Source organism: Mus caroli, unplaced genomic scaffold, assembly GCF_978045245.1.
Source record: "Mus caroli unplaced genomic scaffold, Mus_caroli_1 scaffold_6, whole genome shotgun sequence".
Lineage (NCBI taxonomy): Eukaryota > Metazoa > Chordata > Mammalia > Rodentia > Muridae > Mus > Mus caroli.
The window spans coordinates 11,430,379-11,456,897 of NW_028227261.1; the positions used below are offsets into that span (position 1 = coordinate 11,430,379).

The following is a 26,519-nucleotide window of genomic DNA, read 5'->3' on the forward strand; positions in this document are numbered from 1 at the left end:
GGAGTTACACAGGCTTGCAGGAGGGACAAGACACAGTCAGAGACAGAAAGACCAGCTAACACTAGAGATAACCAGATGGCAAGAGGCAAGGGCAAGGACATAAGCAACAGAAAACCAAGGCTACTTGGCATAATTAGAACCTAGTTCTCCTACCACAGTGAGCCATGAATACCCCAACACACAGGAAAAGCAAGGCTCTGTTTAAAATCACATCTCATGATGATGATAGAGGACTGTAAGAAGGATATAAATAACTACCTTAAAGACATACAGAAGAACACAGGTTAACAGGTAGAAGCTCTTAAAGAAAAAACACAAAATTCTCTTTAAAGATAGCAGCAAAACACAACCAAACAGGGGAAGGGATTGAACAAAACCATCCAGGATTAAAAATGGAAATAGAAACAATAAAGAAATCACAAAGGGAGATAACCTTGGAGTTAGAAAACCTAGGAAAGAGATCAGGAGTCATAGATACAAGCATCACCAACAGAATAGAAGAGAGAATCTCAGGTGTAGAAGACACCATAGAAAACATTGACACAACTGTAAAAGAAAATGCAAAAAGCAAAAAGCTGCTAACACTAAACATCCTGGAAACCCAGGAAACAATGAAAAGACCAAACCTAAGGATAATAGGTAGAGAAGAGAGTGAAGAGTCCCAACTTAAAGGGCCAGTAAATATCTTCAATAAAATTATAGAAGAAAACTTCCCTAGCCTAAAGAAAGGGACATGTATGCCCATGAACATACAAGAAGCCTACAGAACTCCAAATAGATTGAACCAGAAAAGAAATTCCCATCACATAATAGTCAAAACACCAAATGTACAAAACCAAGAAATAATATTAAAACCAGTAAGGGAAAAAGGTCAAGTAACATAAAGGCAGATGTATCAGAATTACACCAGACTTCTCACCAGAGACTATGAAAGCTAGAATATTCTGGGCTGATGTCATACAGTCCCTAAGAGAACAGAAATACCAACCCAGGCTACTATGCCCAGCAAAACTCTCAATTACCATAGGTGGAGAAACCAAGATATTTCATGACAAAAACAAATGTACACAATACCTTTCCACAAATCCAGCCCTACAAAGGATAAAAGATTGAAAACTCCAACACAAGAAGGGAAACTACACCCTAGAAAAAGTAAGAAAGCAACCTTTCAACAAACCCATAAGAAGATAGCCACACAAACACAAAAAAAAAATATTAAAAATAACAGGAAGCAACAAGCACTTTTCCTTAATATCTCTTGACATTATTGGACTCAACTTCCCAATATAAGACATAGAATAACAGACTGGATATGTAAACAGGACCCAATATTTTGCTGCATACAGGAAAGTCACCTCAGTGTCAAAGACAGATGCTTGCTCAGAGTTAAGTGCTGGAAGACAAATTTCTAAGCAAATGGCCCCAAGAAACAAGTTGGAGTAGCCATTCTAATATCAAATAAAATCAACTTTCAACCAAAAGTTATCAAAAAAGATAAGGAAGGATACTTCATACTTGTCAAAGGAAAAATCTACCAAGATGAACTCTCAATTCTGAACATCTATGCTTCAAATGCAAGGGCACTCACATTCATAAAATAAACTTTACTAAAGCACACATTACACCTCACACAATAATAGTGGGAGACTTAAACACCCCACTCTCAGCAATGGGCAGATCATGGAAACACAAAATAAACAGATACACAGTGAAACTAACAGAAGTTATAATCCAAATGGATTTATTTTTTTTATTTTTAATATTTTTATTACATATTTTCCTCAATTACATTTCCAATTCTATCCCAAAAGTCCCCCATAGCGCCCCCACTTCCCTACCCACCCATTCCCATTCTTTTGGCCCTGGCATTCCCCTATATTGGGGCATATAAAGTTTGCAAGTCCAATGGGCCTCTCTTTCCATTGATGGCCGACTAGGCCATCCTTCGATACATATGCAGCTAGAGACAAGAGCTCCGGGGTTCTGGTTAGTACATCATGTTGTTCCAACAATAGGGTTGCAGATCCCTTTAGCTCCTTGGGTACTTTCTCTAGCTTCTCCATTGGGAGCCCTGTGATACATCCAATAGCTGACTGTGAACATCCACTCCTGTGCTTGCTAGGCCCCAGCATCGTCTCACAAGAGACAGCTATATTTGGGTCCTTTCAGCAAAATCTTGCTAGTGTATGCAATGGTGTCAGTGTTTAGAAGCTGATTATGGGATGGATCCCTGGATACGGCAGTCTCCTTTCATCACAGCTACGAACTTTGTAACTCGTTCCCTGGGTGTTTTGTTCCCAATTCTAAGAAGGTGTACAGTGTCCACACTTTGGTCTTCATTCTTCTTGAGTTTCATGCGTTTAGCAAATTGTATCTTATATCTTGGGTATCCTAAGTTTTGGGCTAATATCCACTTATCAGTGAATACATATTGTGTGAGTTCTTTTGTGATTGTGTTACTTCACTCAAGATGATGCCCTCCAGGTCCATCCATTTGGCTAGGAATTTCATAAATTCATTCTTTTTAATAGCTGAGTAGTACTCCATTGTGTAAATGTACCATAATTTCTGTATCCATTCCTCTGTTGAGGGACATCTGGGTTCTTTCCAGCTTCTGGCTATTATAAATAGGGCTGCTATGAACATAGTGGAGCATGTGTCCTTTTTACCGGTTGGGACATCTTCTGGATATATGCCCAGGAGAGGTATTGCTGGATCCTCCGGTAGTACTATGTCCAATTTTCTGAGGAACCGCCAGACTGATTTCCAGAGTGGTTGTACAAGCTTGCAATCCCACCAACAATGGAGGAGTGTTCCCCTTTCTCCACATCCTCGCCAGCATCTGCTGTCACCTGAATTTTTGATCTTAGCCATTCTGACTGGTGTGAGGTGGAATCTCAGGGTTGTTTTGATTTGCATTTCCCTGATGATTAAGGATGTTGAACATTTTTTCAGGTGTTTCTCTGCCATTCGGTATTCCTCAGGTGAGAATTCTTTGTTCAGTTCTGAGCCCCATTTTTTAATGGGGTTATTTGACTTTCTGGAGTCCACCTTCTTGAGTTCTTTATATATATTGGATATTAGTCCCTTATCTGATTTAGGATAGGTGAAGATCCTTTCCCAATCTGTTGGTGGTTTTTTTGTCTTATTGATGGTGTCTTTAGCCTTGCAGAAGCTTTGTAGTTTCATGAGGTCCCACTTGTCAATTCTCGATCTTACAGCACAAGCCATTACTGTTCTATTCAGGAATTTTTCCCCTGTGCCCATATCTTCAAGGCTTTTCCCCACTTTCTCCTCTATAAGTTTCAGTGTCTCTGGTTTTATGTGAAGTTCCTTGATCCACTTAGACTTGACCTTAGTACAAGGAGATAGGAATGGATCGATTCGCATTCTTCTACATGTTAACAACCAGTTGTGCCAGCACCATTTGTTGAAAATGCTGTCTTTCTTCCACTGGATGTTTTTAGCTCCCTTGTCGAAGATCAAGTGACCGTAGGTGTGTGGGTTCATTTCTGGGTCTTCAATTCTATTCCATTGGTCTATTTGTCTGTCACTATACCAGTACCATGCAGTTTTTATCACAATTGCTCTGTAGTAGAGCTTTAGGTCCGGCATGGTGATTCCACCAGAGGTTCTTTTATCCTTGAGAAGAGTTTTTGCTATCCTAGGTTTTTTGTTATTCCAGATGAATTTGCAGATTGCACTTTCTAATTTGTTGAAGAATTGATTTGGAATTTTGATGGGGATTGCATTGAATCTGTAGATTGCTTTTGGCAAGATAGCCATTTTTACAATGTTGATCCTGCCAATCCATGAGCATGGGAGATCTTTCCATCTTCTGAGATCTTCTATAATTTCTTTCTTCAGAGACTTGAAGTTTTTATCATACAGATCTTTCACTTCCTTAGTTAGAGTCACGCCAAGATATTTTATATTATTTGTGACTATTGAGAAGGGTGTTGTTTCCCTAATTTCTTTCTCAGCCTGTTTATTCTTTGTGTAGAGAAAGGCCATTGATTTGTTTGAGTTAATTTTATATCCAGCTACTTCACCGAAGCTGTTTATCAGGCTTAGGAGTTCTCTGGTGGAATTTTTAGGGTCACTTATATATACTATCATATCATCTGCAAAAAGTGATATTTTGACTTCATCTTTTCCAATTTGTATCCCTTTGATCTCCTTTTGTTGTCGAATTGCTCTGGCTAGGACTTCAAGTACAATGTTGAATAGGTATGGAGAAAGTGGACAGCCTTGTCTAGTCCCTGATTTTAGAGGGATTGCTTCAAGCTTCTCACCATTTACTTTGATGTTGGCTACTGGTTTGCTGTAGATTGCTTTTATCATGTTCAGGTATGGGCCTTGAATTCCTGATCTTTCCAAGACTTTTATCATGAATGGGTGTTGGATCTTGTCAAATGCTTTTTCCGCATCTAACGAGATGACCATGTGGTTTTTGTCTTTGAGTTTGTTTATATACTGGATTACGTTGATGGATTTCCGTATATTGAACCATCCCTGCATCCCTGGGATGAAACCTACTTGGTCAGGATGGATGATTGTTTTGATGTGTTCTTGGATTCGGTTAGCAAGAACTTTATTGAGGATTTTTGCATCAATATTCATAAGGGATATTGGTCTGAAGTTTTCTATCTTTGTTGGGTCTTTTTGTGGTTTAGGTATCAGAGTAATTGTGGCTTCATAGAATGAGCTGGGTAGAGTACCTTCTGTTTCTATTTTGTGGAATAGTTCGTGAAGAACTGGGATTAGATCTTCTTTGAAGGTCTGATAGAACTCTGCACTAAACCCATCTGGTCCTGGGCTTTTTTTAGTTGGGAGACTATTAATGACTGCTTCTATTTCTTTGGGGGATATAGGGCTGTTTAGATCATTAACCTGATCTTGATTCAACTTAGGTACCTGGTATCTGTCTAGGAACTTCTCCATTTCATCCAGGTTCTCCAGTTTTGTTGAGTATAGCCTTTGGTAGAAGGATCTGATGGTGTTTTGGATGTCTTCAGGATCTGTTGTTATGTCTCCTTTTTCATTTCTGATTTTGTTAATTAGGATGCTTTCCCTGTGCCCTCTAGTGAGTCTGGCTAAGGGTTTATCTATCTTGTTGATTTTCTCAAAGAACCAGCTCCTTGATTGGTTGATTCTTTGAATAGTTTTTCTTGTTTCCACTTGGTTGATTTCACCCCTGAGTTTGATTATTTCCTGCCGTCTACTCCTCTTGGGTGAATTTGCTTCCTTTTGTTCTAGTGCTTTTAGGTGTGTTGTCAAGCTGCTAATGTGTGCTCTCTCTAGTTTCCTTTTGGAGGCACTCAGAGCTATGAGTTTTCCTCTTAGAAATGCGTTCATTGCGTCCCATAAGTTTGGGTATGTTGTGGCTTCATTTTCGTTGAACTCTAAAAAGTCCTTAATTTCTTTCTTTATTCCTTCCTTGACCAAAGTATCATTGAGAAGAGTGTTGTTCAGTTTCCACGTGAAGGTTGGCTTTCTATTATTTATTTTGTTATTGAAGATCAGCTTTAGTCCATGGTGATCTGATAGGATGCATGGGACAATTTCAATATTTTTGTATCTGTTGAGGCCTGTTTTGTGACCAATTATGTGGTCAATTTTGGAGAAGGTGCCATGAGGTGCTGAGAAGAAGGTATATCCTTTTGTTTTAGGATAGAATGTTCTGTAGATATCTGCCAGATCCATTTGATTCATAATTTCTCTTAGTTTCTCTGTGTCCCTGTTTAGTTTCTGTTTCCATGATCTGTCCATTGGTGAAAGTGGTGTGTTGAAGTCTCCCACTATTATTGTATGAGGTGCAATGTGTGCTTTGAGATTTACTAAAGTTTCTTTAATGAATGTGGCTGCCTTTGTATTTGGAGCATAGATATTCAGGATTGATAGTTCCTCTTGGAGGATTTTACCTTTGATGGGTATGAAGTGTCCCTCCCTGTCTTTTTTAATGGCTTTGGGTTGGAAGTCAATCTTATCAGATATTAGAATGGCTACTCCAGCTTGTTTCTTCATACCATTTGCTTGGAAAATTATTTCCCAGCCTTTCATTCTGAGGTAGTGTCTATCTTTTTCTCTGAGATGAGTTTCCTGTAAGCAGCAAAATGTTGGGTCTTGTTTGTGTAGCCAGTTTGTTAGTCTATGTCTTTTTATCGGGGAGTTGAGTCCATTGATATTAAGAGATATTAAGGAAAAGTAATTGTTGTTTCCTGTTGTTTTTGTTGTTAAAGTTGGCATTCTGTTCTTGTGGCTGTCTTCTTTTAGGTTTGTTGAGGGATTACCTTCTTGTTGTTTCTAGGGCGTGGTTCCTGTCCTTGTATTGGTTTTTTTCTGTTATTATCCTTTGAAGGGCTGGATTCGTGGAGAGATAATGTGTGAATTTGGTTTTGTCGTGGAATACTTTGGTTTCTCCATCTATGTTAATTGAGAGTTTGGCTGGGTATAGTAGCCTGGGCTGGAATTTGTGTTCTTTTAGTGTCTGTATAACATCCGTCCAGGATCTTCTGGCTTTCATAGTCTCTGGTGAAAAATCTGGTGTAATTCTGATAGGCTTGCCTTTATATGTTACTTGGCCTTTTTCTCTTACTGCTTTTAGTATTCTATCTTTATTTAGAGCATTTGTTGTTCTGATTATTATGTGTCGGGAGGTATTTCTTTTCTGGTCCAGTCTATTTGGAGTTCTGTAGGCTTCTTGTATGTTCATGGGCATCTCTTTCTTTAGATTTGGGAAGTTTTCTTCTATAATTTTGTTGAAGATGTTTGCTGGTCCTTTGAGTTGAAAATCTTCATTCTCATCCACTCCTATTATCCGTAGGTTTGGTCTTCTCATTGTGTCCTGTATTTCTTGGATGTTTTGAGTTAGGATCTTTTTGCATTTTACATTTTCCTTGATTGTTGTGCCGATGTTCTCTATGGAATCTTCTGCACCTGAGATTCTCTCTTCCATCTCTTGTATTCTGTTGCTGATGCTCGTATCTATGGTTCCAGATTTCTTTCCTAGGGTTTCTATCTCCAGTGTTGCCTCATTTTGGGTTTTCTTTATTGTGTCTACTTCCCTTTTTAGGTCTAGTATGGTTTTGTTCATTTCCATCATCTGTTTGGATGTGTTTTCCTGTTTTTCTTTAAGGACTTCTACCTGTTTGATTGTGTTATCCTGTTTTTCTTTAAGGACTTCTACCTGTTTGATTGTGTTATCCTGTTTTTCTTTAAGGACTTGTAACTCTTTAGCCATGTTCTCCTGTAATTCTTTAAGTGAGTTATTAAAGTCCTTCTTGATGTCCTCTACCATCATCATGAGATATGCTTTTAGATCCGTGTCTAGCTTTTCCGGTGTGTTGGGGTGCCCTGGACTGGGCGAAGTGGGGGTGCTGGGTTCTGATGATGGTGAGTGGTCTTGGTTTCTGTTAGTAAGATTATTACGTTTACCTTTCGCCATCTGGTAATCTCTGGGGTTAGTTGTTATCGTTGTCACTGTTTAAAGATTGGAGCAGAAGCTGTGTTCCACTCACCAGCAGTCTCAAGATCCTGTGGCGGGGGTCGTGGGTAGCTGGCGGTACCCCGGTGCTGTTCCAGTCGGAAGAGGGCTGTGGTCCTACTCAGGCCGGTTTTCTGCTTCCCTAACTAATGCAGTCTCTGGTCCCGCGAGCAATTGAATTGGAGCAGAAGCTGTGTTCCACTCACCAGAAGTCTTACGATCCTGTGGCGGGTGTTGTGGGTAGCTGGCGAGTGTCAGCCGACCCTGCGCCCTAGCTGCCCAGGTGCTTTTCTGACTGGAAGAGGCTTGTGGCCCTATGTAGGCCGGATTTCTCTCTCCCCAACCAGAGCAGTCTCAGGTCCCGCGTGATTGGACTGGAGCAGAAGCTGTGTTCCACTCACCAGCAGTCCCAAAATCTGTGGCGGGGGTCGTGGGTAGCTGGCGGGTGTCAGGCAACCCTGCGCTCTAGCTACCCTGGCGCTGATCCGGCCGGATGAGGCCTGTGGCCCTACTCAGGCTGGTTTCTGCTTCCCTAACTAATGCAGTCTCAGGTCCCACGCGCAATTGGATTGGAGCAGAAGCTGTGTTCCACTCACCAGAAATCTTAAGATCCTGTGGCGGGTGTTGTGGGTAGCTGGCAAGTGTCAGCCGACCCTGCGCCCTAGCTGCCCTGGTGCTTTTCTGACCGGAAGAGCAACCAAATGGATTTAACAGATATCTATAGAACATTTTATCCTAAAACAAAAGGATATTCCTTCTCCTCAGCACCTCATGGTACCTTCTCCATAAATGACCATATAATCGGTCACAAAACAGGCCTCAACAGATCCAAGAAGATTGAAATAATCCCCTGCATCCTATCAGATCACTATGGACGAAGGCTGGTCTTTAGTAGCTACAAAAACAACAGAAAGCCCACATACATGTAGAAGCTGAACAACATTCTACTCAGTGATAACTTGGTCAAGAAAGAAATAAAGAAAGAAATTGAAGACTTTACAATTTAATGAAAATGAAGGTACAACATACCCAAAACTTATGGGACACAATGAAAGCAGTTGTAAGAAGAAAACTCATAGCTCTGAGTGCCTCCAAAAAGAAACTGGAGAGAGCATGCACTAGTAGCTTAACAGCACACCTGAAAGTTCTAGAACAAAAAGAAGCAAATACACCCAAGAGGAGTAGAAGGCAGGAAATAATCAAATTCAGGGCTAAAATCAACCAAGTAGAAACATAAAGAACTATACAAAGAATCAACAAAACCAGAAACTGGTTCTTTGGGAAAATCAATGAGATAGAGGTTTTGTACATTATCATGGTAGAGATTCTGGTGGCATACAGGCAAACATGGTAGCTGAGAGTTCATTATCCAGTTCTGTAGGCAGTAGGTAGAAAGAGCCAATGGGCCTTCCTTAGGTTTTTTTAAAACACCAAAGCCTATCTCCAATAATACACTTTCTCCAACAAAGCCACCCTCCTAAGCCTTTCAGATAATGCCACTGCCTGGTGATCAAATATTCAAATCTAAGAGCCTATCAGGCCTTTCTTTTTCAACCACTACATTTAGCATAGGGCTTCTGATTTTGATGGATTATTTTACTTAATATGTCTCCTGTGCTCTAAGGGAAATTTAGGGGATTATCTATCAGTCATAGGTCAGAATAGACAGTTTTTTTCTTTTTGGAACTCCACTTGATAGCTCCAAATCCTTACAGAAAAAAAAAAATGATGCCATATCTGAAATAGACAATCCTATTTTTGTTATGTCAAGGAATACATTTTTTTAAAAGTAAAGCTTGACTTCTCCAGATTTAGATCCTTTGAGGGACTGACCTTGCCTGTCAGGAAGTTGAGTCCTTGCCATTAAGGTATATCTGGAATAGGATGCTAGTTCCCAGGAAGCTTTCAATTGGTTCTTACAAACCAAAGTAGTTCTTGAATTGAGGAGTGTATGCTACTGCTGATTCTCAGCTCTATTGATTTTCCTGGCTATTCCACATTTCTCACTATTTTTTTTTAAACTCAAGCCTGGCATGAAGTCTAATCTTTGATGTCAATGTGACTGCATCTGAAAGCAACTAAAATCCAAGATTCCGATGAGGGATTTCCTTAATCAGACAACTTGAATTCAGAAGACCTACCATAAACCTTCTGGTGGTAGCTCATATTAAAACATGGAAGTGGGAAGCTTTGCCTCTTTCCTGCCGGCCTTCACTTTCACTGGCAAGTTTATCTATCCTGTTCCTGAGCCATTCAGTCTCCGGTTTTAGAATCTACTTCTTTGGGATTCCAGAGCAGACTGAAAACTGGCAGCTCTGTAGGACCTCCCTGGGATTCCAGCACTAGATTGAGACTGCAGAGACATCTACTCTCAGGGACTGAACAAATATTGCATGTTTGACCTTTCAATTGCAGACATGGAAATATGTATTGATATTATATTATATTATATTACATGTTTCCTATATTGTATCAACTCTTTTCATTTAGAAAATCATGGCTTATATTGCCAGTAAATAAGAGAAGAAAATGTTTAAAAGTATATAAGTATAAAATTGGGGGGGGGGGTTGTTGTTGTTTGTTTGTTTGTTTGTTTTTGAGACAGGGTTTCTCTGTGTAGTCTTGGATGTCCTAGAACTCACTCTGTAGACCAGGCTGGCCGTGAACTCAGAAATTCACCTGCCTCTAGCTCCTTCAATTTCTCATATGGTAAGTGTTCGTCCAAAATCAAAAAGCTAGGAAGCCTAAAGACGTCATGGAAGGTCTTAGTAAGTTACATGAGGTATATAAATAATGAAACATATGGTATGTATAATATTTTCTGAGATCAAAGCTGAACTTATTAATAACAAAGTTCTATTTAAATCAGTATATTTCTCTTATGATCTATTCTTTTACAAGGATACAATTACAAACATTTACAAGGATTTAAAATTTTAAAAACTGTCTAATCAAGATAATGAAAAACTATTTCTTAACAAAATCAGGATTTACTTGAAATGTTTGGTTCTACTTAAGCTTTATCCAAATGTTACACTACAGTTGAAAGTACAAGATCGATGTAACTGATGTTCTCAGTGTTGAGTAGACATGCTTGGAGGCTTTAATAGTTTGAACAAGAATGACCTCTGTTTAAGCGTAACAAGGATGTTCCAACACTTGGTCTTCAGTTGGTGATGCTGTTTGGGAAGGTTTGGTAATGGCGACCTTGTGGGAGGAAATGTGTTACTATAGACTGGAGAGGGATTTGAGATTTTAAAGATTCCATGCCACACTTGGCTTTGTGTTGCAGTTCAAGATGTGCATGGTCCTCTTCCTGCTGCTGCCATGCCATCCGCACCATTATGAACTCCAAACTTGAGGGCCATAAGCCAAAATAAACATTTATTTGTTTTTGTATAAGTGGCCACAGTCATGGTGTGGCATGTGTTTGAACCAAGTGTTCAAACCTCTGATCTACAGAGGCCATCCTCATTCAAACTCTTACAGCCTCCAAATCTGTTTATTCAACATCCAGAAGGCTACATCAATCTTTTATTTTTAACTTTAGTATTCCATTTAGGTAAAGCTTAAGTAAAACTAAACATTTAAAGTAAATCCCGATTTTGTTAAGAAATAGTTTTTAAATGATTACAGAAATATAATATAGGAATTCAACCCAGAGAATCGATCGTTGCTGTAGTGAACCTAACCATATTAGGTTCTGGAGGAATGAAGAAATTTTGGAACTGTGGAAAATAAAAGCAGTTGAATGATGTAAGCAGTGGTTATTGGGCCATCCTTATAGGAAACAGAAAGACAGTAATATTGGTAGCAATGTGGATTATGGAGGCCCAATGAGGTTTCAGAGGGAACAAGTTCAGCAGCAGAGCTAGAGACAACACCTGTGAGATTGGCAAAGAATTTGGCTGCCTTTTGCACTTTTCCTAAAAATTGTCTGAGAGTAAATTTAAAGTAACACACTATGTTTTTTTTTTTATGGAAACAATTTAAGAAAGCATAATATTTAGTCTGCAATATGGATATTATTAGCAATAAATGAAAAGGAGCAAGTGGAATAAAAGGAAATACAAATGTAGTTTTGAAGAGAACATGATCACCACTGAACTAAGCATTACAGCCAAGAGCTGAGCATAAGTGCTATTAACAAGAGCATCTCTGGGGCTGGTGAGATGGCTCAGCCGTTAAGAGCACTGGATGTCCTTCAAAGGACTGGGGTTCAATTCTCACCAACCACATGGAAGCTCCCAAACTGTAACTCTAACACCTTCACACGGATATATATGCAGGCAAAACACCCATGCACCTAAAATAAGAAATGAATAAACAAACAAATAAATAAGCCCCTGCTCTGCCCTGGAACAAAGGGAAGGCTGTCCTCAGAGCAAAATCCCACTTAGCTAAGCATACAACTTGTGAAACAAAAAGTGTTGAGGAACGTTCTGCTCCTAGAAAATATTATGATATGGCCAGGAAGTGGAATACAGTAGTTTGAATAGCAGTGTCCCCCACAGGCTCAAATGTTTGGATACTCTCGGTTACTGATTCTGTTTGGGGAGTTCTAAGATATGACATGGGAGGCAGAATATGAGTGTTTAAAATTTCCATGTTACTTATGGTTCACTCACTGTTTTGTGCTTGCAGTTGTTCAAGATGTGAGCTCTCTGCTTCCTGCTCCTGCTGCCCTGCTTCCTGCTCCTGCTGCCCTGCCTGTCACCATCATATGAACATTTAACTTTCTTAGTTACTTTTCTATTGCTGTGAAAACACACCATGACCAAGGCAACTAATAAGAGAGCTTATTGGGAGCTTACAGTTTCAGAGGGTGAGTCCATGACCATCATGGTGCAGAACACAGCAGCAGCAGGCAAACATGGCACTGGAGCAGTAGCTGAGAGTTTATATCCTTATTCACCAGCATGAAGCAGAGAGAAGGGGGGCTAACTATGATAGTGTGGGCTTTTAATACTTGAAAGGCTAACCCTAGTGACACACCTCCAGTGACCATACCTCCTAGTCCCCCCAAATAGTTCTGTAAACTGGAGACCAAACATTCAAATAGATGAGCCTATGTGGGCCATTTTCATTTGAAGCATCACATTACCGTTCTGGACCATAAAACAAAATAAACTCTTTTTCTGTAAGTTGTCTTTGTCATGGTCTTTTATTACAGCAACCAAAAGTAACTAAGAGGGAGGTCTGTACCAATGTGGACAGCAGAACTAAATGGAAGTCACTGTATTCTGATCTTTGCCTTCCAAGGTCAACCAGGTCCCAGGAAATCATGAGGAATCTCTCCTAAGGTCCTGCAGCTCTGTCTCCTTGGTCAGAGAAGCTGTGGAAACCCTGATGTTTGACTCTATTCAACATTCATTCTCCAAAGGGGATAGTCAACATGGAGAAATGGCTTCAGTGCTTCTAAAGTGATATGGTCAGCGAGATCCCAACTCATCTCAACAGATAATAACAACTGGTAAACAAACAAACAAAAAACAACCCAATACAAAAAGAACAGGATCTAAAACTAACTGACCCCTGAGTATCATGTCCCTAATTTTGACTACTGCATGATCTTAAAGACCCTCTACACTTTTTGACATTTGTCTTAGTTAAGGTTTTATTGCTATAAAGAGACACCATGACCAAGACTTATCAAGGAAAACATTTAATTGGGTCTTATTAATTAAAAAAACATTTAATCTAAATACAGAGGTTTAGTCCATTATCACCATGGCAGGAAGCATGGCAGCCTGCAGGCAAACATGGTGCTGAAGAAGGAACTGAGAATTCTACATTTTGATCCAAAAAACAGCCAGAAGGAAACTCTTCTATGCAGGCAGCCAGGTCTCATCCATACTGGATAGAGCCTGAGCATAGGAGGAGACCTCAAAGCCCACCTACACAGTGACACACTTCCTCCAACAAGGCCACAACTCCTAATAGTGCCATTTCCTATGAACCAAGAATATTCAAATCAACACAGCATCTATACTACAGGAAAGTACTCTATAATCTGTTAAAAGAGATTTGTAAGCATCAAGCCAGCCACAGCACCACTGTCTACAAAGGTACCCTGCTTACAAGATATGCTAGTGGAATGGTGACACAAAACTTGTAGGAATTACCAAGCAATATCTTCTTTGACTGACAGTCCACTAGGAAACCCCATGAAAGAGGAGACAGCAAGAGTTTAAGAAACAGAGGGGGGCGCCTGGAGACTCACTCGGGAGGCTAGTGGGACCCTGCAGAAGTTGTCAGTCAACGCCTTCCTCCACCCCCCCCCCCAGGACCTCCGGGCCGCGGGAGCGCGCACGCACGCGCACAGAGTCCCCCACCCCCCCCTCCCCCGAGCCAGCCACCCTCTCAAGTTGTAGCAGTTGCTTCCCGGGCGTGCTCCGTGGGCGGCCGGTGGGCGCGGGAGGCTGAGCAAGGGCAACGCTCCAATGATCCAAGGATCGGGGTGCGGGTGGCCGCCCCGGGCGATGAGGGGCCATCGCTGACAGGAGAACGAGCTCTCGGCGGCAGCTCGGGCGGACCCGCGATGGAAGAGCCCCGGGAGGAGGCTCCCGGCCGGGCGGACAGCGCAGGCGGCAGCCGCTGAAGACCTTGGACTCTGCGCGCTAAGGGGCCGTGAGGCGCGCCCGGCGTCCGTACCCGCGCGCTCGCCCCAGCGGTCCACACTTCGGGCTCGCCTCCGCCCGCCCTCGTCGCCGGGCGTCAGTAACTTGTGCGGCCCGCGCGCCCCCGCCCTCCCCTCCGCCAGCCCCGGGAGGCGGCCGCGCGGCGCGGGGATGCGGCAATGAGGCGCTGTCCGGTGAGGAGCAGCTTGCGGACCGCGAGCGCGGCGCGGCCGGGGCCCGGGACACAGGGGCGCAGGCCCGCTGTGCCCGTCCTCCGCCGATTGCCCCCGGGTCGCCGAGATGTCGTAGTGGTCGCCGCCCGCACCTGTTGCCTGCGCCACTATCTCGGCCTCGGAGAAAGTGGACAGCTTCACCCGGAAATCGGTGCGCAAGGCACAGAGGCAGAAGCGCTCTCAGGGCTCATCACAGTTCCGCAGCCAGGGCAGCCAGGCGGAGCTGCACCCCCTGCCCCAGCTCAAAGATGCCACTTTAAATGATGACCCCACACTTGAGGCCTCTTGGCCTCACATACAGCTTGGTGTATGAATTCTTCTTAAGATTCTTGGAGAGTGCTGATTTCCAGCCCAGCATTGCAAAGTGATACATTGATCAGAAGTTTGTCCAACAGCTCCTGGAGCTTTTTGATAGTGAAGAGCCACGGGAGCGCGACTTCCTGAAGACCCGTCCTGCATCGGATTTATGGCAAGTTCCTTGGCCTGAGAGCTTTCATCAGAAAGCAGATTAACAACATTTTCCTCAGGTTTATATATGAAATGGGACATTTCAATGGTGTGGGTGAGCTCCTTGAAATATTGGAAAGTATCATCAATGGCTTTGCATTGCCAGTGTAAGCAGAACATAAGCAGTTTCTAATGAAGGTTCTTATTCCTATGCATACTGCAAAAGGATTGGCCTTGTTTCACGCACAGCTGGCGTACTGTGTTGTGCAGTTCCTGGAGAAAGACACAACGCTGACAGAGCCGGTGATCAGAGGACTGCTGAAATTTTGGCCAAAAACATGCAGTCAGAAAGAGGTGATGTTTTAGGAGAAATTGAAGATATCTTAGATTTCATTGAACCAAGACAATTCAAAAAATGGAAGAGCCGCTTTTTAAGCAGATATCCAAGTGTGTCTCCAGCTCTCATTTCCAGGTTGCAGAAAGAGCACTGTACTTCTGGAATAATGAATATATTCTTAATTTGATTGAAGAAAATATTGATAAAATCCTACCAATCATGTTTGCCAGCTTGTATAAAATGTCCAAAGAACACTGGAATCAGCCTATTGTAGCACTGGTGTGCAATGTGCTGAAAACCCTCATGGAGATGAAAGGCAAGCTTTTTGATGACGTTACTAGTTCCTACAAAGCCAAAGCCGAAAGACAGAGAGAGAATGTGAGCGCCCTACTCGCCAGCAAAGCAGAGGCCACAACAGGATCCTTCTGCAACACGTTTATTTGGAGAGCATTGACTGCATAGGCAAGAAGACCCCGAGCCCAGAACTGGTGCTACTTACATAGGTCTAGGAGAGGCGTGTCTCACACCCGGATTGGTTATGCATTCTACCTCATTTGCATGTCTCTCATCTGATTGGTTATACTCTCTTAGTACCTCACAGAGCCTCATTATCATACCTCATTTGCATGTCTCTCATCTGATTGGTTATACTCTCTTAGTACCTCACAGAGCCTCATTATCATACCTCATTTGCATGTCTCTCATCTGATTGGTGATTCTTTCTCAGTACCTCACCTGAGCCTCATTATCATGCCCAGGGCCAGGCAGTGACTTGGTGAAAAACTTTTACACATTGGTTGTTTACCCAGACTTATGCGCAGTAGCCAGCGGTAGCTAGCACCACCTTGTAATGGCATATGTGGCTTCCCACAAGAGAAGAAAGAACTGGAACGGGAAGAGTTATGGAAAAAACTAGAAGAGCTGCAGCTGAAGAAGGCTCTAGAGAAACAGAATAATCTTACAACATGCACAGTATTTGCAGCACTACCAGTGCCAAATAAAGATCAGCTCCCCCTGCTGGGCGGTAGTTTTGTACATTTTTTTTTTTTTTTTTTGGAATATATAAAAACTTCAGAGCAGACCTCATCAGTATAATATAATTAGGAGGCCAGTTTTTCCTGGCAAGCGTAAAAGCAAAACAATTATGGACTAAAACATAGCCCTGTGCTGTATCACGGCCACAGTATATTGTAAACTCTGTCTAATCATGGATTGTGTCACTGTCTCTGTTGAGTGAGGTGATCGTGGGAGTGGCAAGCGTGTGTTGCGACTTGAGCCCAGTTGTGCTGCACACACAGATGAAGCCGTCTTCTGCACACTTCCTTTATCATGTGTTTTCACTGTGCTGCACACCTTGGTGCTGCACACCTTGAGTATAGTTGAGGAAAGAGTCTCGTAAGATAAGCAGAGGTGTTGCCCTTCCCTCACCTCTCTCCTAGAGAGGTGTGGGCGGGGGGACAAGAGCCCAGCCTCATTAAAGACACTGCCATACTCTGGGTTTTACAACATCTGACATTTCCAGGCTTCTGAAGCACAAAGTATTAAAGTTGGGGGGAAAGTAAGCCAAAATCCTGATGTTCCCAAATCCCCGCTTCAGCAGCAGCACCCCGGAGCGTGTGTGGAGCAGCACAGGCCACGGGTGGACCCGAGGCTCGCGTCCTTCATTCCTCTCCTCCAAGGCTGGAGGCAGGGCCTTCCCAGTCCTCACCCTGCCAGTCCCCAGGCCTGCCTGCCTGCAGGGTGGAGCTCTGAGTCCCTCCCACAGTGTGATGCAGACTGCTAGCTATCACTGCCTGGCTTTATTTAAAGGAACTGCAGCAGGTGTCCTCAGAGTTGACTATGTAGAAGGTTTGTCTGTTTTTACCTGTCAGGTATTTTTCACACTTATTGTTACCAGTACCATTCCAGCCACTTGCCTTGCAGTTGTATGGAAAACTGTTTTATAATGAGAGATCTTCACTGGGGATTGAGCAGCATTTAATAGAGTCTATGTTTGTATTAAAAAAAGAAAGAAAGAAAGAAAGAAAGAAAGAAAGGAAGGAAGAAAGAAAGAAGAAAGAAAGAAAGAAAGAAAGAAAGAACAAAAGAAAGAAAGAAAGAAGAGAAACAGAGGGGGACTACTGGAGAGATGGCACAGCAGTTAAGAGCACTGACTGCTCTTCCAAAGATCCTGAGTTCAATTCCCAGCAACTACATGGTGGCTCACAACCATCTGTAGTGGAATCCAATGCCCTCTTCTGATGTGTCTGAAGACAGCTAAAGAGTATTCACAAACATTAAATAAATAAATAAATAAATAAATCTTTCAAAAGAGAGAAAAAGACAAAGCAGAGGAGGTAAGGGACATTGAGAAAACAAGACCCTGTAAACTAACAATGTCTGCACACATATGAACTCAGAGAAACTGAGGCAGCATGCACAGGGCCTGCAGAGGTCTGTACCAGATTTGGTCCTAGAGCTGAAAAGAAAGTGAACACATGACCCCATTCCTAAGCCACTACTAGCAACCTCCAGTTGATAACCACTTTAAAATGAAAGTTTGTTTTTTCCCCAAGGGAATCTCACTGGGGAAACAAACTACTCTTTGAGAGTAATCTGCATGCCCAGGAGTAAATGACCAGCAGAAAACAAATTCAAAGGCATCTTTGGAGGTTCCTTGTCTCATAAAGTTGTATTGGAGCCTTTCCATGTTTCTTCTCTAGGTCCTTTTATGCATATATTATGACTTCCAGCTTAGTGTTTTTATGGGATTCCTGAGTATGTGATGTGTGTATATCTATTTCTTGTGCTATGCCTTTCCTTGGTCTCATTTTTTTTCTTTTGGCTTGTTTGTTTTGTCCTATTCTTATCCATTAGTCTTGTTTTATCATTAAAATAATTCAATACAATACAGTACAGTACAATACAATGCAATACAATGCAGTACAATATTATTACCCTTTAGACGACTGTTATCTGTTAAAAGACAAAAAGGAGGCCGGGCGTGGTGGCGCACGCCTTTAATCCCAGCACTCCAGAGGCAGAGGCAGGCAGATTTCTGAGTTCGAGGCCAGCCTGGTCTACAGAGTGAGTTCCAGGACGGCCAGGGCTACACAGAGAAACCCTGTCTCAAAAACCAAAACCAAAACCAAAAAAAAAGACAAAAAGGAATGTGGATGGGAAGAGAGGTGGGGAGAAACTGAGAGGAGTAGAGGGAGGAGAAATTATAATCAGGATATATTATGTAAGAAAAATGTATTTTTAATAAAAGGAGAAAATAATTAGTATACTGTCTAGTTTTTATTGTCAACTTGACATAGGCTACAGTCACCTTGGAAGTATGAATATAAATTGAGAATTTGCCTATACAGATTGGCTTGTGGCATATGTGGGGCATTGTCTTTATTACTGCTTGACATAGGAGGCCCAGGCCCACCATTTGAAGTACTATGACCTGGGTTTTATAAAAGGGTAGCTCAGCAGGCCTGGGAGCAAACCAGCAAGCAGCATTCCTTGGTGACGTCTGCTTCAAACTCCTACCTTAAGGTCTGGCCTTGGCTTCCCTCAGTGATAGACTGGAATCTGTCAGATGAAGTAAACCCTTTCATCTCCAAGATGCAACAGAAACTCAACGAAAGCCTCTCCCCTCTCTGTCTGCCTCTCTGTCTCTGTCTCTGTCTATCTCTGTCTCTATCTCTGTCCCTCTCTGTCTCTCTCAGTCTCTCTGTCTGTCTGTCTCTCTATGTCTCTCTGTCTGTCTGTCTGTCTGTCTCTGTATGTCTGTCTCTCTCTCTCTCCCTCTCCCTTTCTCTCTCTCTCATCAATCCAAGGAATATTAGACATGATGATTAATTTCATATAAACTATTATAGGAACAACCATTTCTTCATCTGATTTTTTTTTTCTGGGCAAGAAACTGCTGCTATATACAAGACACCATGTTTGGCTTAATTTCAACACTGCAGCTGAAAGGCAATGCCTGGGCCAGAAGACAGGGATTTAAGAAAGGATTTCTGCTTTCTTGATTGCTTTATTCCCTCAAATGAACATATTTGCAATCTATATATGAGAACATGACTAAAAGGTAGAATAGGACAGGGTCATGATTGGGACAACTGGAGTGGCCAACCCACCCCCTCCTCATTGCCCCACTTCAGTTCCTGCCATGAGTCTTACACAAAGACCCTAGGCCAGCAGTTTGCTGGTGCCCTGCTTCTCAGGACCTCTTGCTTCGTTCTCTAAAGCTCACATCTATAAACTGACAACAAACGCCTTTTTAAACTTTTCTTCCTGTGAACAAGAGCTCCTGAAAAGACTGATGGAGCCTGGATGTGGTGGCAGACCTCTTTAAACTGATTATTCGGGAAGCAAAGGCAAGAGGATCTCTGAGTTTAATGCCAGCTCCATCTATAGAACCCGTTCCAGGAAAGCCAGGGTTACACAGAGAATTCCTGTCTCAAAAAAACCAACACTCCCAGCCCCCTCCAAAAAAGGACGATTGCTTACAGAAAGGGGTTGACATATCAGAACTCCAATACTCTGGAGAGATTGGAATGCTACAGGACTAGAGGACTAGAGGCTAACTAACTTGTCTACCAGGGCCAGCTCTAAGACACTGCCCCAGGCAAGGTGCGGGGTCTGCTCTCCCAGATGCTGAAGCCAGCAAGGGGCAGGGCCATTAGCATAGGAAATTTATGAGCATCTGATCAGAAAGACACTGAAGATGAGAGGCTTTTGTTACTTTCAACCATTAATGTGGAGGTGTCTGAGAGAATACCTCATGATGATCAATGGCCTTACACGGAAACTGGAGAAATGTTCCTCTTTCTTGGGTCAAAAGTGTTGACTCAAAACCACATCTCTAACCTTAAGGGAATAAAATACAGTTTTTCTGAAATCATTTTGGGTGACCATGGCCTAGGAACACAGACTTTACCTCAAATTCATGTTCAAATGTAGAAACAGTTTCATGAAGTATTATAGCTTTATAGAACAAAAAGTCATAAATCAAAGCAAGTTTAAAATACCGTGGAGTTATAGCAGAGGAGTAGGTACATAGAAATTGAGGAATCTTTTTTATAGGCCCAAGATACTATTGAATAACCTGCTTAGTTTTGAGGTTGGTAGAAGCTTGCAGTCTGGTAAATTAATAAATATTTATCCATTAGTCACAGGGTATTAGTTCTGACACCATGGCAAGACTAATACTTGCCCAAGATAAGGTATTTAGCTTCTGGACCTACCACATTCCAGGCTTTCCACAGTGCTGAAATTCTAGTCACTCAGTTTCTGCAAATAAAGCTGCTTTTTGGAAACTCTCCTTTGCAGTCCTCTTTGTTAGCCAACCAAATATTTTTTGAGTGGGGTCACATATTATTTATTAAATATCATAAGTTCCCACATAGCTAAGCAACTCATTGCTAGGATCTGATGTAGAGGCTGAGTAGAGCAAGACAGCATCTTCTGGAAAGAAGAATAGGTAATAGGTAATGTAACCTTTTAAATTATCTGATATTAATACCAATAAAGACAGGAGAAGTGTAAACTGAGGATAAAGCAGGCTCAGCAAGGTAACTTTCTTTTCTTAATTACATACAAAGTATCTATTTACAATCCTTATCCTATAGTCTACCTTTCTCTTGAGCTCCTCCAAACCCAAAAGGGCTCCTCAGTTCTCTTTGTTAGAATAGTGCTTTGCCTGTGTCCTGCCAGCTGCTTTTCTGTTGCTCTTTTCTGAGAGAGAGAGAGAGAGAGAGAGAGAGAGAGACAGACAGACAGACAGACAGACTATGAAAGGTCCAATTACATATAAAAGAAGTCTCTGCCTCCTCCCCTACACCCTTGGATGGGGATGGGGAGGCTCCAAGCCAAGTCAGTAGTGGCTAAGTCATTTCAAGTTTATGGTGGGTTAGCTCTAGAGCACCCAGCTGACTTTGTCTGGGGTCATACATCAAGAAACACAAGCCTTCTCCCAAGCAACTTGCCTGAACATGGACAGGGACTTTCCATGCATTAGCATTCTTATCTATGGAGGCTTTTAGAGGCACGCCTAAACTGCATCTCTTCAGAACACACCTAACAGCAACTGAATAATGCTATACCTATTTAAGCTTTGACATCTTGCTAATAATTAGCATTTCTACATACAATAATCAAATATCCTGTAACAGGTAAAGGCCACTAAGAAACAAAATCCTGGATGATGTTAAACCATCTGCTCATGATGCAGATCTGAATGATTTTCTTATGCTCTTTATCTGACATAGCACATGAACTGGGATGACTATATCTACAATCAAATAATTAAAGACACAATTTGACCTAATGGAGTGAAGCTAACAAATGAAGGAAAGATGTATTTAAAATAACCAAAATGTACATATTTACCTAGATTGACTATATTTCCCTGTGTTTATAGTTATTTGTACTGTATGAGCTATCTTACTCATATTTAAGGGGCTGGAAATGACACCTCCAATCACTTTAGTATTGTCTTCCCTTTTTATTTGTAAAATACAAACATTCTTTAATGATTTTTTAAAAGGCTGGATAATTGCACTATAGAACTTTTTAGATAATAGTTAAAACTAGAAACATCAATACTTAATGTAAAAATCAACATAGGGGTTGTTATTTAAGATTGCTATCTTTTGTCTAATTCTAAACCTTTGGTTATCTACAGCTAGAGTAAAGAGAATTAAAGTTATATTTAAAAACTAGATTTTAAAATTTTATCCAAACTATACTGTGTAATGAGTGTATATAGGACAGTAAAAACCTTGGATCTCTTAAATGTTAGATTTGGAATAACGTATGGGCTTAGGGTAAGCTAGCAGTCATAGCTACAAGGCATAATTAAATGAAAGGACATTATATCTTCACTTGTAACTTCTCTAACACCAAGATTATTTTATCACTTAAAGATATATTGGTGGAACAACTAAATATCATAAAAAATTAAATCTAAGAAATATAAACATTGAGAGAAACATTTGGTTCTTGGGGTACTCGGTACTCAATTGTCAGCTAAGAGGAGTACCATCCAGCTACTTTAAGTTCACATGCCTGTGCTCTCAGACGATGAGAGAAAGCTCACTGTCTTCTAGGAAATGGGTTAAAATTATCTGGATACACTCGAGTTCTTTTAATAAGAATTAATCTTCTGTGTGATTTTATTTTTCTTTTAAGTAATGAATTCCTGTCCAACCTGCCTCCCTGCCTTGTCCCCCATCCCACTTCCCCCTCCCTCCCTCCCTTTGAGAAAGACTCTGTAGGTAATTTTGAATTTTAGTAACCAAAGTTAAAAGTCTTTTACAATATTAGTTTACATTATTAGTTTATTTAATAGACCAAGTCTTATAAACAAATTTAAATATTTGTCCATTAAAACAAGTTTTACAAGTTTAATTCACGAGGAGTTTTCTAAGTAGTGTTGACATAAAAACTACAGCTATAGAAATGGCTCAGCGGTTAAGAGCACTGACTGCTCTTCCAAAGGTTCTGAGTTCAATTCCTAGCAACCACATGGTGGCTTACAGCCATCTGTAATAGGATCTAATGCCTTCTGTGTGTCTGAAGACAGCTACAGTGTACTTATAGACATAAAATAATTTTTTATAAGACCCTACAGCTCTTATCTTAAAAGGAATAAGTAATAGTTTATTTTGGATCCATTTGAGTGGCTATGTCTCCAGAGAACAGATCTGTGTCATTACAAACTGTTCCAATGGAGAAGTAGTTTCATGACATTTTTATAGTTTTACAAGACAAAGACAGTCATACATCAAAGCAAGTTTAAAACACATTAGTGGGTTCAAAGAGGCAGGTACAAGGAGATGGGGGAGCTTAATCTACTGGCCAAGATGCTATCTGATATCACGCTTAGTTCTGGGGTTGGTGGGAGCTAATGATATACTAAGTCAATAATTTTAAACGGTCTTATTTATAATCAAAAGATGTCAGAGTCTGAGTAGGGCAACAGAAGGCTCTTCAGGAAGGCTAAAACTATCTCAGATAAACAGCCTGTAAAACTGCAAGATTCCAGTCTCTCCACAGTATTGAAATTTCAATTGGAACATCAGTTTCTCTGCAAATCCAGACTTTTTCAGGAATTTGTCATTCATAGCCAGACACAGACCTTTTTTCAGAAACTGTCATTTACCGTATGTATCATTCTCTAAACAGATCTTGTTGTTGTTGTTGTTTGTTGTTGTTAAACCAGTGACCCTCCAAAAAGAAAAGGCTTTGTCCAATGAGGGGGAAAAAACCCTAAAACTTAATCATAGGTTTTTAAAATCCATATACCAAAACAGTAAAATGCAGATAACAATTTTAATAAGGTCATTTAAAAATGAAAGTTCAGGGGGCTTTTTCTAAACCACATACACACACATACACACACACACACATCATATCTTAGATACGTAACAATTATAAACACAGGTAAATTATATTTGTAGTTTTTGTTTTCTTAAATAAATTTAAGTTAATTACTTGTTAAATGTTTCAATTATTATGATTAGTACCTTGAAACACTTTTTATTAGAAAAAGTATTTGCTTTTATTAGTGTTTATAAAGCATCCAAAGTAGGATAAAGTTTATCATTTATGACTATAATTTTCACTTTTAACCTAAAAACAGGAGAAAAAATTTTAAATATATCATTGTGGGGTTAATTAGGCTACTTAACATTAAGGTTATTTAAACTCTAAAGATGTATTAGTAAGCCTCCAAGTAGGTTTTTGAAATGACAATTAAAAAAATACTTAAGAGGTGGCATTTATATTGGCGTTGTTAAAATCAGGGTCTTAAAAAAACTGTTAGGTAAAAATTTTTCTTAGAATAATTTAATGTTTGTATTCACATACACTTTCATACACATATGAAACATATACAAAAGCACAGACATAAATTGTCTTCTTGATGTTTGGAGTAGAGTTAAGTATTTCAAGGAAGTGCAATTGTTCATAGGAAGAACATATCCTGCAGCAGGAGCAAACACCTCTTAAAGTTCATATATGTCTCAAGCAATTTGGGCCATGTGGTAGAACCAGAACTAAAATAAGGATCAAGGAGATAGCATCTAGACCAGAACTATGTGAGTATGTATATCTTGTCCCTAAAAGTAGATTTAAAATTCTAACTTAAAAACTCAAGTTAATTGTTCCCCAAAGAGATTTAGAGCCATTAGCTGTCTCTATTTTACCTATGTGGTTGCATTAATTAAATAGACTTTTTCTCATTTACCATTATTTTGTTCTTTTAAATTTCAGTTTTATTAGGAGCCAAAATAAATCTGGGTCAAGTTTACAACTTTAGTTTACATGAGCACTTACTTATAAGCCAATTTGGTACTAAGTATATTATGAAAAATAAATAAGCACGGCTTTCTTTAGCAAGTATAGTAAAACAGTTTGGAGGAGTAAATGTTTCTCCAGTTTTCCCAAATACTTGCAAGTTAGTAATTATTACACATAAAACTGGCTAGAATACCAGAATGTGGTTTATCTTTAAATATTTCCTTCCTTTTGAACACCTTCTGTGATGGTTATTCTTGGTTATCAACCTGTCTACATCTGGAATTAACTAAAACTCAAAATGTCTGGATACAATTGAGAGGGATTTTTGTTTTGTTTTGCTTTGCTTTGCTTTGTTTTGTTTTGTCTCGTTTTGTTTTGCTTAATTGGATCATTTGAAGTGAGAAGGTCAAATCTTTGTGGTGGAAAGACCCACCTTTAATTTAGACCACACCTTCTGTTGACAGTCTGTATAAAGGACATAGAAGAAGGAAGCGCTCTCTCTCTCTTTCTCTCTCTCTCTCTGTATGTATTTATGTATGTATGTACGTATGTATCCCTGTTTCTTACCTCCCTTCCTAGCAAATCCACTCCTTCATTGGCATTAGAGCCCACTTCTTCAGGATTATGGTATATACTGAGGACCAGCTGAGATATCCAGTCTCATGGACTGAGCAACTACTGAATTCTTAGACCTTCAGTATACAGACATACACATAGAGCCATTGTTGGGCTAGATGGACTACAACCTGTCAGTCCTTCTAATAAATCGTGTGTGTGTGTGTGTGTGTGTGTGTGTGTGAGAGAGAGAGAGAGAGAGAGAGAGAGTCATTCTATAAATTGTTACTCTAGGAAATCCAGACTAATATAACAATATTCCTTCTTAAATGTTCACACACACACACACACAAATACACACTTTTTTTTTTCTTTTCTCCTGAAAAATCGCCTGGAGATGCTAGGAAGGAAACTTGTTTAGAATCAGTTTCATGTTTTACTTTCCGGATTGACTTTCTCAGCTTTTACCCTGAGACTGTCTTCTACATGTTTGTACATATATAAGGATGCTCCAGAAACTGGGTGAACCAATAAACTTCATCCTGTGAATGTTAACTTTAGCAGCTGTGTCTCCAGAGATTGACTGACTAGAATTTTAGTACTGAGGGAAGATTGGAATGTTCCAGTCCCAAAGGGTAATTAGCTTATGTTGAGCTAGTTCTAGCTTCCAAAACAGACACCCTTAGTCTACCTCTGCGTCTGAATTAATGCCCTGTGACTAAGAGATAAAAACACTTTAGAGTTTATTAATTTAGCAAACCACTAGCACCTATCAACCCCAAAGCTAAGGAGTGTCACCAAACAGCATCTAAGGCTTATAGACAATGTATTTTAAACGTGCCCTGATTAACCTAATTCTGTGTTCCTGAGCTGTGTTTTCTTAGTTAGGGTTTCCATTGCTGTAAAGAGACACCATGACCAAAGCCACTCTTATAAAGACAAACATTTGATTGGGGGTAGCTTACAGTTTCAGAGGTTCAGTCCATTATCATCACAGCAGGTAGCACGGCAGAATCCAGGCAGACAAGGTGCTGGAGAAGGAGCTGAGAGTTCTGCCTCTTGACCTGACTGCATCCAGGAGAGACTGTCTCCCAGGCAGCTAGGAGGAGGGTCTCATTGTCCACCCCCACAGTGACACACTTCCTCCAACAAAGCCATACCTCCTAACAGTGCCACTCCCCAGGACAAGCATATTCAAACCACCACAGTTGTTACGTTTCATACTGCGGTATGATTGTGGTGGCGGTGACGGGACAGTTAGTGAGCCTAGACAAGGTATCCCTCTGAGGAATCACACCATCCAACAGGCCTCGTATAAAGAAGATCTGTTAGGGGCAGGGGGAGGGCTGGAAAGGGGCAGAAAAAGGAGGGGAGAAAGGTAAAAAGAGAAGGAGAGGAGGGAGAGGCAAGCCAGGAACATGTGGGGACAAGAAAGAGAGAGTGAAGGAGAGAGAGTGTGGGGTAGCAGTCTTCTTATAAGCTGAGGCACCTGGCTTGTTCCCGGAAGCAGGTGATGATGTAAGCTGTTGCTAAGTCACTGTTGCTAGGCTCCCAGGAGGAGC

The 26,519-nt window shown here is 40.9% G+C and overlaps 1 long non-coding RNA gene and 1 pseudogene across 1 annotated transcript in view; one reads left to right on the top strand and one right to left on the bottom strand.

Annotated features, from left to right (window-relative positions):
* Positions 1–26,150, bottom strand: part of LOC147004137 (uncharacterized) — a 50,433-nt gene extending 24,283 nt beyond the window's left edge. Inside the window, exon 1 of the long non-coding RNA XR_015047288.1 lies at positions 25,923–26,150. This is a non-coding gene — a long non-coding RNA (uncharacterized LOC147004137). The remainder of the gene's footprint in view (positions 1–25,922) is intronic.
* LOC147004138 (serine/threonine-protein phosphatase 2A 56 kDa regulatory subunit alpha isoform pseudogene) lies at positions 14,286–16,124 on the top strand (annotated as a pseudogene).
* Positions 26,151–26,519: the final 369 nt, after the last annotated feature.